Consider the following 12,282-nt stretch of genomic DNA (forward strand, 5'->3'; position numbering starts at 1 on the left):
GACTAAGCCAGGAGAATTCAGAAACCAGTCCGGAAACTGATGCGGAGTCAGATTACCAAGTGCGGAGACAGAAAAACTTATCTATACCCTAAATTTCTTCCCAAGTGTCTCTTCCAGGCCTCTACCCTCGTGTTTTCCAAAGTCTTTTTGTTGTATTAAAATAAGTTATATTTAAAATAAGTGGATCAGTTGAAATGAATAAAAATTATTTCTCAAATAATAAAACACATTATGATTAATCTTCGACTAGATAATATTACTTCGGCCTCGAGGTGTAGTGGTTAGCACATTTTCCTACCAAGCAAGAGGTCTCGGGTTCAATTCCCGACATAGTTGAAATGATTTTTTTTTCTAAAAGGTGATTTTACACTTGAATATTTCATAGTTCCTGAACTGGCACTTGAAATGTAAGACTGATCATTTAACTTTCACGTAACAAAAATATTCAAGGTACGCTACGATTCGTGTACCAATGTTCTTTATGCACCATTAGGTGCGGAAAGGGAATGATGATGATGAGATTTTATTACAATTTATAGTATTCTTAGTAACTAAACAGCAAAGTACGTAATTATTATTAACTGTAGACATGATAGCTTTCATAACATGTACCTACACTAAAATTGTTACAATAATATCTACTTTGCACTTATGAAATTAAACGGAGAAGGTATCTAAATACGAAAAAAAAAAATTGACTAGTATTATTATCTCAGACTAATATTGCGTAACCTAAAGAGAAGCCCTATCACTATGTTTGATAGAACGCAAGCGATGTTGGTTTTTTATTATTATTATGGATAACTTATATAGCACCATTTTCGTAATAAAATACCTCAAGGGCGCTTTACATGGTGATTTTATTGTTAAATTAATTTAATTAAAGCTTTTAAATTTGTAATTTAATTAAAACAATTTATTTTGTTGTCACGTGCTACAGATTTATTCAAATGATTTAGAGAACAAGTGGGTTTTAAGTCACTTCACTTTCACAGCCTCGCACCTCTGCTGGGAGAGCATTCCATGCCATAGGGCCTGCGACCGCAAATGCGCGTTCACTTAATTTAGTGCGCTGTTTGTGTAGAGGTATAGTAGCTTTTCCTCTCGCCGTAGACGTAGCTGATCTAAGCGTGAGACGCCTGTCAGCTAGTTCATCTGGAATGCATAGTTCCCTTAGATATTCCGGAGCAGAGATGTGCAGTGACTTATACATGAGCTAACAGAGTTTGTATACCACCCTCTGTGGAAAACGTAGCCAGTGTAATTTCCAAAGTAGTGGAGTGATACGACTGAACTTAGAGATTCCGAAAATAAGTCTCGCTGCGGCATTCAATACAGATTGTAGGCGAGTCATTTTGTTCATTGGTAGACCTGCATAGATACCATTACAATAATCGACTCTAGACACTACAAACGCATTTATTTATTGACGGGCGGCATCAACCGGAAAATTTTTGCGTATGCATTTAATTTGTCTCGGCTAGTAGAAGCATGAACTTATCGTTCTTCTAATTTGAGCGACAAGAGATAGGTCAGAATTAAGTAAAACTCCCAGTAGTTTAACGGTGGGTAAAGCGGTACTCCCTTCATTGGGTAGAGCCGTATCCTGGATCAAATTCTGTCGTCTGGCTGAAGCCACCCACAGTTGTTTAGTTTTTGATGGGTTTAATGTTAGTCTGTTTTCAGCCATCCAGTTTTCTATTTTTTTTATGCATCTATGAATTAAATTGACAAGCACACTTTTCTTGCCTGGTTTGCAATAAAAATAAATCTGCGTATCATCTGCATAGCAGTGCGACCACAATCCACATTCTTTGATAATGTTCTCTATATATTAAGTGTAAAGGAGATAGAGAAGTGGTCCGAGTACTGACCCTTGAGGCACTCCTGTAGACACCCAAAAGTTGGTTGAGCTTTTACCCTGGAACACAACTGCATATTTTCTTTTATTATGATATGAACTGATCCACATATGTGCCTGATAACGGATACCATAAGTTTTCCCCAGACGTTCAAGCAAAATATTATGGTCTACAGTATCGAATGCAGCACTCATGTCCAGAAGAGCCATCAACACCAGATTACCAGAGTCCACCGCCGTTATAATGTCAGACAGTACTCTTACCACTCCCGTCTCCGTGGAATGAAAACGTCGGTATGCCGATCGCCTTACCGAAAATAAAGAATTCCGCACGATATAGTTAACGAGCCTATAAAAAAATATTTTTTCTTGTATTTTTGATACGATGGAAAGATTTGAAATAGGGCGTTTGTTGGTTAGCAACCATTTTTTTTGTTTGACAACCAACACAACAATTTTGTTGGAGGCTTTTGTCGGTGTGCATGGCTTTGTTTGTAAATAACTTAGATATTTACGTTATTATAAATGAAAATCGACTATGGCGAATTGCAGTATGTTTGGTTGCAGCAGTAGGAGGGTCAAAGGTGTTAAAGGAGTCAGTTTTCACAGGTAATTGATTCCGAATATTTTCCCATGATTAACATTGATTTTTGGCATTTATTGTCTCGACACGTGTATTACGTTGCTTAAAAACTTTCCTTATATCAACATATTTACTTCGGATACTATTTTTTCTCAATTTAGGGGATAAATTTGTGAATTGAAGTATGTTTACTATTGATAATGGCAGTTGATTATAGGCAATATGTCAGGGCTGCACTAGGCATCCATATAAAGTTTGAGTTTTTATCGAGTAGAAGTCGATTCAAATTTTACTCGAAAAAAGCAACGTTAACCTTGAAACCGCATCTTAAATGACGTGTCCAAATTTGAGGCCACTACGACTCGTCGTTTCGGAGATGTGACGGACAAATAAACAAACTCAACACAGGACTTTGGTTCCATAGAGTTGGGATTTACGTCTCAATAAATTTAACAAAAGTATATTCTGAATAAAATGAATAAATACATAGAAAAAAACACACACATGTATTTTCAATTTTATTAAATAAATATAGGCGCATTATAAAAAAATAAATGGAAAAAACCCTGAAATAATAAATACACAGATACATATTTAAAAGTATTAACAATGTAAATTAATATCCATTTGGCAATTCTCGACCTGAGTACGGTCCATTGTTTTGCTGTGAATTGTAGCTAACTTAATACCCAATAGTCATAGAATGGTTTTCCTACGTTTGGACTCCTCTATAGTTTGGCGCATTATTACTCAGAGGTTATTACAGTATTTAAAAAAACCTTATTTCCATTTCAAAAATACGTTTCACCTCAACCTGTCAATTTTAAAAAAGCGTCATTTATGTTTCAAAATATTTAAAAAATTTAATACTAGAACTTAAATTTTCTCTACAACATGAATTATCTATTTTTATCCGTATCCAAATGAAGAATACAGTTCTGTATAAAATAGAATCAGAATCTTTGACGAGTGATGACTCGATAATTACTAAAAGGGAAAAAATCTGTAAAAGAAAACAAGGTGGAAAATATCCGCTTCGTACTGGTTAGCGCATGAGGTCCCGGGTTCGATTTCTGGTGAGGTCATAATGAAACATTGGTTTAACAGATGGTTTTTCATTGCAATATTCTACTGTCACTGGACTGGTACGTGCAACGTCATACTGATCATTACTTTTACTACCTTCACGCCATTTCCCCATATGGGTAGGTAGAGAGGATGGACCTCCACACACGTCTATTCTGCTATACATTTCTAGCTTCTACCACATCCATACATAATTTCATATATGCCTTTCAATTGTGTATTTTTACGTTTACATTTTTTTTTTGCACCACAACAGGCCAGGAGGCCTAATTACAGTGGTGAATTACATCACAGAGCACCCAGGCTTGAGAAAAATTACATCTTAATTTTTGTGTTCTCACCGGGAATCGAACCCGGAACCTTCCGTGCGTGAGTCAAGCGTCTTTACCACTACACCACGGAGGCCGCCTGCTCTTGACAGGGCCAGACTTGAGGTTTTTTGATGTTTCTATGGTGTTATTAAACACACGTGTATTTTTTTGTCGGCCTCGTGTTTAAGCGGTCGGCGCGTTTACCTAGCATGCAAGAAGTCTCGGGTTCGATTCCAAAAAGGGTTGACATGAAACAATTTTTTCAAAAAAGTGTTTTTACACTTTAATATTTCCTAGTACCTGTTACCTTGAGCGTAAGACCGAAAAAAAAACATTTAAAAATGGTCAAAATTCACTGTGATTGGTGAACCAATGCAGTTTTCTATGCACCACTAGCTGTGGAAATGGAATGATGATGTATTTTTCAACAATTTGCTCTTTAAATTTGATTTATAACAATTTCATATAAGGTTGTGAAACTATATTTTTCTTAACAGAAATAATATAAATTAAATAAATTTAAAAGCCTTTTGTTTTTGACTTCTCAGAATTCATCAATCATCTTATATCCAAAAACCAAGATTTTAATCAAGAAACCGATGAAAATATTCTGCAAGTAGATAGAAATGATCTTCGTTTAGACAGTCTCGAAATATTATAAATTAGCAAAGCCATAGGCGAAAAACTTATCGTACTAAAATATAATTAATTAAATTCCCGTAATGATTTATACTATTGTATTTTTTCTCTCATTTTTAAATTACTCTGGTTTTTCTAACTTTATTTATTAACAAAAACAGCATAAGTAATTTGAAGTTATTTTAAGTCCTGACGATGAGGATCTCAAAACCAGTCAACGTGGTATAATTAAAAAATTAAAGTAATTTATACAAATGTACAAACAGTGAACCGTTGGTTGAATTCTTTTTTTCTGCATATTCCTTTTGATCTTCATTTGTTGGGCCGAGAAAGTTTATAGTGGATCATTTGATTTCCCTGGAAATTTTCCACTCATACGGGGAAATCTCCATTTTCTGTGCACTTTTTTGATTATATAAACTTAAATAAAAACAGTTCATTTCACACAACATCTAAAAATAGAATAACCTTTTATTCAAGTCTCAAATGTAATTCCTACTTCAAATTGATATTTCTAAAGACGCTTGATCCAAGAAAATGTTAGTTTTAACTATTTCTAGGATGAAAAAAAAAGTTAACTTCATTGTTTCTAAGTTTGTGGGAAGCAATCTAAAGAGAAAGCTTACGGCAAAAGAAAAAAAAATGTTTTATGTGGATAGTGGTTTGCGATCTCAAAAAGCGTGAAACAGGGATGTGTAATGTCACCATGGTTTTTTAATCTATACATGGACAACTGTATGAAAGATATAGAATGTATGGGTATTGGAGCAAAAATGGATAATTTTTCAGTAAGCTGCTTGTTGTACGCTGATGATGCAGTTCTGTTAGCAAGCAGCAAGGCTGATTTGCAGCAAATAGTCTCTAGAATGTATGATGTATGCCTGGAGAGCGAATTGGCGATGAACGAAAGTAAGTCTAAAATAATGGTATTTGAAAAGGATAGTGAGGTTGCTACTGCATAATAAATGTAAACAACAAATGTCTCGAGCAAGTAGAAGTATTTGTGTATCTGGGAAGCATGTTTTTAAGAGATGGAAGAGTAGAAAAAGATGTTGAAAGAAGAGTAAATGCGGGCAACAAAATGAACGGGGCACTAAGCACAGTAATTTCTAATAAAAATATGTCAATCGAAGCTAAACTGGCAGTGCACAACGGAGTTTTAGTCCCAACACTTATGTATGAAAGTGAAACATGGAACCGGCAGAGGAAGGATGAAAACCGAGTGAACGCGGTTGAAATGCGATCTCTTAGATGAATGTGTGGGAAATCAATGTATGACAGGGTTACAAATGATGAAATCAGGCGAGAGTATAAATCTGAATCAAGTATAATTGATAAGATTAAGAAATGGTCTCTGAGATGGTTTGGTAACGTAGAACAAATGGACGGCGAAATAATGGTAAAACAAGTATATATGGTGAAAATGAATGACAACGTGAGACGAGGACGTCCAAGGAAGACGTGGCATGATCAAATAAACCAAAATTTTAAGTCTGTTCATGTCAAAAGCAGACAGAACCAAAGGGCATGTATGACAAGATGTACGAATGTGGAAGAAGCTAGGATTGTATACCAGGATACACGTGTGTGGCGGTCCATTCTTTCTGCTTACGTAGGTAAGCCAATTGACTAAAAACATTAAAACTTAATTTACTTTCTAGTCTACGAAACATGTTCCAAAAGTAAGTTTAATAAATTATTTTATTTATAAAAAAAGGGAAGTTGAAAAAAAAAACAGGATATTGTTTATCGTCCACACACAGCCTCAGCCACCAAGGTTGTATTGGACTCATTTGGTTGTGATGTTTTGAACCATCCGCATCTCCACTATTCCCCTTACTGGCCACCTTCAGATTATCGTATTTTTAGCCCTCTGAAGGCACACATGTGTGGCGTTCAATTTTTAGCCCACGAGTAGGTGAAGAAAGAAGTGAAGGAAGCAGCTGGCTGGAGAGCTCTTTAAGGAGGGCTCCAAGAAGCTCGTGCCACGGCTCACCACATGCATTGAACGGGATGACAATGTGAAAATAATTCAACAGGTGTATTAAAAGTTTCCTTTTTTTATTTTGCAAATACACTTTTTTTATAAAATACAAAAATCTAGTGAAAACTTTCTGGTAACATGCCTCAAAATTTTTATTTTCCCCATTTTAAAATTGAAATTTTATTGCATTAACGTATACTTTAATAGACACGCAACAAACGCGAAGAAAATGTCATTTTGTTTTGCTGACAATTGCCTTATGTGTATTCATTTTCGAACTGACCTTTATCACAGTCACACGTGACGCAATGCAGAAAAACTTTGTACTCTTACACAGATGAAAAAATGCTTTAATTACTCTGTAGTTGTGAAAAACAGAAAACATTTATAGTTTCATTCGTTAAAACATTCCTTTTAATGAAATAATTCATTAATTTAATTAAGATCTCAATTCAACAAAAGTGGTACTGGAATGAACACGTCAACAGAATGGCGGAGGACAGACTTTCAGGTATGGAACTTCCCAGGCACAGCCCCGAAGAAGCGGCGCATTAGCTGGCAGTTAATATCTCAAGAGGAAACAGCGTCACAAACAGATCCACAATATCTAAAGAAAGGATAAAGGTTAAAATGAAGCTCTCAAGCACAAAACCTTATTTCAAGAGAGGGGTTCTAGACTGGATTTTCCCTGCGGGGAGGGATTTTGAGTTATTTAAGTTGGTTTATTTCATGTTAATCAAATTTTTGTTCCGGTTTGAGCTTTTTATATTTATTTCAATGGCGTAGTGCTTTAACAATGTTTTGAAAATATAATTACAAAAACAGAATACAAATAACTAGTGTAAATAAACAACATAAAACGAAAAAATTCAGTAACATACAAAGATCGTTAACGTTAATCGTTAACTCTTAAAACCGAATGGCATATAATTTATTTATTTATTAACGGACGTTGTCCATGTATACAATTTATAGGGTTTAAATATTACAATAAAAGAATAGTTTTAAACATTTAAAAAAAAAAGAAACATTGACAAACATAAGGGACATCGAGACAAGATCTGGACTATTTATTTACTGCTCGTTTAAATCGTTGTAAACTTAAACCAAAAAGGTCCAGATCTTGTATTGAGTTAACAATACGACAAAGACGGGTCATTGGAGAATTAAGGCCATAGTTTGTTCTATGCTGATCGATGAACAGTACTTCATTGTTTCTCAATCTACGAGTCAGAATAGTGAATTTGACTTGTCTCAGTAATAATGGAACATCGATTATACCAAAACACAAATGTACCGACACAGAAAACTTTATTCTGACACTCTTTTTAAAAATAAAAAAAAACAGCTTAATTCAATTTAGGGATGCAGAAAACCGGACAGCGAAACTTCGATTTTGTCGATTTAGTGCAAAATCAATCTGACGCGCGACGCGCAGTAATCTTTTTCGCACAGTATTCGGGGATCATTCAAAAACAATGTTAAAATACCCGATTTTTTAAATTTTCAGACACAACCTATCCTCTTTATGCTCTTTATTTTATTTAAAAAATTATTTCGTTGGTGGTTAAATATTCTCAGATTATACAAAATATTATTGATAAATATTTAAAATAATAAAATACATTTCATTTGCGTCACGTAAATTTAAATTGAGAATAAACTAAAAAAATAAATTAACATATAGGTGGACCATAGTTTGTTATCACTAAATGAAAAAAAATATTATTCTTAATGATAATTAGTTATTGTTTCCTTAAATCCTCAACACCATATTGCGCAATATAGGCAACACTAGAATGTTTTTCAATCTACTGAACTTTTTTTTTTGTGCATGGAGCAAATGCATTTTGATTTAGGTAACTTAATAATAACTTATGGCATAATAGGATGGGGAGGCACTAATAAATCAATTTTAAAACCTCTCGAAATTTCTCAAAAAGCGATTATAAAAATAATTTTTAAAAAGCCCTTCAGGTATCCCAGCGTCAAGTTCGAAGAGTTCTATATATAAGATATAAGGCAATTATATGTATCTAGAATAATTATGTTTGTGAAAGAAAATTATTCTAGTGAATCCCAAAAGAAACACTCCCACACTACCAGAAGTCAAACTAAAGAATGAGTCATGAGGTCTACCAAAAACTCGGAATTCGGGCAAAAAAAAATCATGTTTCTGGGCTCCAAAATATTTAATATGTTACCTGAACATTACAAAACTGTGACCCGAATTCAATTAAATAAATTTGTTAAAAAATGGATACTGGATTAAGGTAGAGAAAAATCAGAAAACTAAATCAAAAACATTCTTAAATAATAAATGGTATATTTAAATATTGTATAGTTCAATAAACAAATTTGTAGGTTGTCACTGTCATTTAATATTGTTAATAGAATCTGCATTCACTTTGCAAAACTTCATTTTAAATTATTATGAAAATAAAAATTAGTTTTGCGTCTGTTAACACTATCTTAGCCAAGCGATGTCTTCCCACATATTAAATATTAGGCTTAATTATTGTAACTTTCACTTATGTACTAAAGTTTGAAAAATAAATTCTACTAAACGTTTTTTCCCTCATTGATTATGTTTTCATATCTGTACTTTAGATATCTATGCATATATATGCTTACACCCTAAATAAGTGGAATCAACCCCCCTAATTTAAGTTTCACTGATTAATTTGTTTATTTTTCGTTTGAATTCTATGATATCGTGAACATTACTCAGTGTCTACTATGTTCGCTTTTTATCATCCGACGATGAGAAGAGTGCTCTCCTAAAACTGTAGTAGTGTTTTTGTAAAATAATAAAAATTGTGGAACACTTATAACTTGTAACACGTTATTTTATTTTCATAATAATTTGTCATATTATTGATTATTTTTGAATACAAATGTTTGCCTTAAAACAGGTTGTACCTAGTTAGGCAGATTAGACATAATCCAGAGAAATTTATAGATCTTAGATAACAGTGGAACATAATTGTTTTTTTTTAGTTGTCAAAGAAAACTTCATTGATTATCTTTAAATATGAAGTGAGAGTAATTATGATTATTTTGTAGTTTAGAAAGTTAGTTTTTAATAAGAAAAAACGGCTTACATTTTATCTTGAGTATTCTTAAAATTTGTACATAGTAGTAATTATACATAATGCTTCCTTTTGATTTTCCATATTCAAGTTTAACAACGCAGAAATTTTACTATAACTAAGCCATCTTGTTTTTTATCTTAAATCTATTGTGGCCCTTTTATTGAAAAATGAAATTTCTTTCGGGTGTTCTTAAAACAAATTAATTATCGTTAAAATTCATCAAATTGAATATTAGAAAAGATATTTAAACATGAAATCATTCAATAATAAAATTTGATCCCGAAAAGCAAAGAAAAAATTATTAATTTCACCACTTTGTGTCGAATGAAAATTTTAAGCTCTTACTTTCGAAAATGAAGCGATTCAAAGCAAATCTAAAATATTAAAATAAACGAAAATTCAGTTATAACTTATTTCAGGTAAATATCAATCTATTTCGTTTTGTTTTCTTTGAAAATAATAACAGTTCGACGAAATATTTTTAGAATAAATTAATCAAAAATATTTGTTAAGCTCAGAACTAAAAAAACACTTCCATAAATCGAAGAATAAACGTGATAAAGAAATGTATTTTTTATTTATTTATACTTTTACAGTGTTTGTATTATTTTTTTATACATAATAATGTTCTCTCACTGTGTCCCGTGCCAAGGGAAACATTTTACAGTAAGTGAAACATCCCTCTAATTAGTTATTTAACATAGTTAAAATAATAAGAAAATAAAAAAAGTATTTAATCTTACTATCACCTTAAACATAATAAGCAATATAAACTTAAAATAATCAAAAAAAAACATAACAAATTCATAAAGACTTGTAGACCAAATTTCATTAACAAGACACAATTTTTTATCTGTTTGTCTTGATCCACTCATCGATCTGTGCGCAACCCATCTCCACTGTCCATTTTTTAATAGCAATTTCATATTGTGAGTACTAACTTATTGCCCTTATAAACAATAGAAGTAGATTGTACACTTTAACCGAGTAGTATTCCAATATTTTTTGACCGAAGGTTGTATTCATTTCAATTGTTTTTGCAGCATCAAGGTGGAGTATCTAGTAACTTTTGTATTTGTGTAATGAGTTATGGAAGGTAAAAAATAATGTTTGTGTGCGTACAATAACAAAGTTTTTTACGTAAAGTTGTTTAACATATGTTACATTAAGATTTACGAATATACCGAGGGAGCTAGTTCTGATTGGGACTATTAAGATCATTTTTATTTAAGCTTTTTGTGCAATTACTACTTGTTTGTTCAATGTGTCATTTGCACATCCCCATCCAATTATTTCATATTCCCAAACTCATTGACTTATACGTAATATCTATATTACAATGACAACATCATGAAAAAAAAACGGGAAAATGGGAAGGGAACTGGTTAAGGAAGTATGTAAAATGGAATAAAGTGTAAACGGAATATATCTCTTTAACATTAAAATAAATAAATGTTTTTGAAAAACCGTTTTTTCAAATTTTTTGGTAATAGAACACTTCGCAAAAAACACACCTTATTTTTTTGATTTGGTAATTTATGAAAATTAAAATTAAAAATATTGTTTAATTATTTATTCTTAATTGATTGCAACAGAAAGGGAATATGGAAGTCTAAGCATTTACAGAGATAATGAATTCATTAGCTGATTCATTAGCTGACTTAAGTGGCCATTTTATCTTCTCTTGGGCATACGTATATATCAGTGTATTGGCTGCGCATATTTTATGTAGGTAAACATTTGTTAAAATTATTGTTGCAATCTCAACATTCTATCTACCCACAACCTTGTCTCTCCTGCCCTAGTATTCCTTTGTCATCCGCCATTGATAGACCTAGAGTTCTTCCAAGATTCTTTGTTAATCACTGCGCCACTCTAAACGTGTTGTCAATCCGATCGCATTAGTGTGGTGTTCAGAAGCTTGCTACAGAAGGCTTTCCGCGTTACGCGTATCGGTGCCGCATCTTCGATAGTGTCAAGTATCCCGATACTGAGTCCCGACTCAGCCGAGCGCTAAAGAAAGAAAAAAAGACTGGAACAGGTTTGTGGCTTCCCATCCTAGTCCATTTCCTTTCATTTTTTAAGGTTGTGAATAACAATTGTTTCCACATATTGCCTCGCTGTAAGATACTTAGAAAGATACACTTCGTTTTTGCTTTTGTAGTACCATAGAAGCCGTTGGGCTTCGCTCCTGCTCTCGCGCACGCGTCCGCGCGGAATTTTTTTTTTATTTGTTTTCCCAACTAATCATTTTTCATTTTTATTAATTGATTACAATATTTTTACAACGTTCTTACAGAGGTTCTTTATTTCAAATCTTGGCTAGCTAGTGGTTTCCTGTGTTAAAGCATGACCGTTTGTGTTACGCGTATTTATTCATTGCATGATGCTATGAAAATAAATATTAATAATAACAAAAATGAATCATTTACCTGAATCACAAAATAAGAATAGACAATATATTATTTTTTGTCAAAGAACGAATTGCAGGGTATTAAAAAGATTTTTTTTATCCACCCGCTCACCAAATTCTCACAAAAATAATATAACTAAATTTTATCTCAGTGCAGAGCCAATTCTACCAGATGAAACACAAACGTATTTTATTTTAATACAACCATGAATAGATAACTTATATGTATAATTTATTAATTGCATTTGTTAAATACATAAAATTTCCTTAAAAAAATGTTAAAAAATAAAAATGAAAAAAAAAATCTGCA

The 12,282-nt window shown here is 32.6% G+C and overlaps 1 protein-coding gene across 1 annotated transcript in view; it reads left to right on the forward strand.

The window, feature by feature from the left end:
* LOC148274531 (cholecystokinin receptor-like) overlaps positions 1-12,282 on the forward strand; it is a gene marked incomplete at its 3' end in the record, with an annotated part of 82,237 nt that overhangs the window by 29,066 nt on the left and 40,889 nt on the right. The window lies entirely within an intron of this gene.

This window comes from Micrasema longulum, unplaced genomic scaffold (genome assembly GCF_059751315.1).
Source record: "Micrasema longulum isolate JH-2025_06_02 unplaced genomic scaffold, ASM5975131v1 h1tg001629l, whole genome shotgun sequence".
Taxonomy (NCBI): Eukaryota; Metazoa; Arthropoda; class Insecta; order Trichoptera; family Brachycentridae; genus Micrasema; species Micrasema longulum.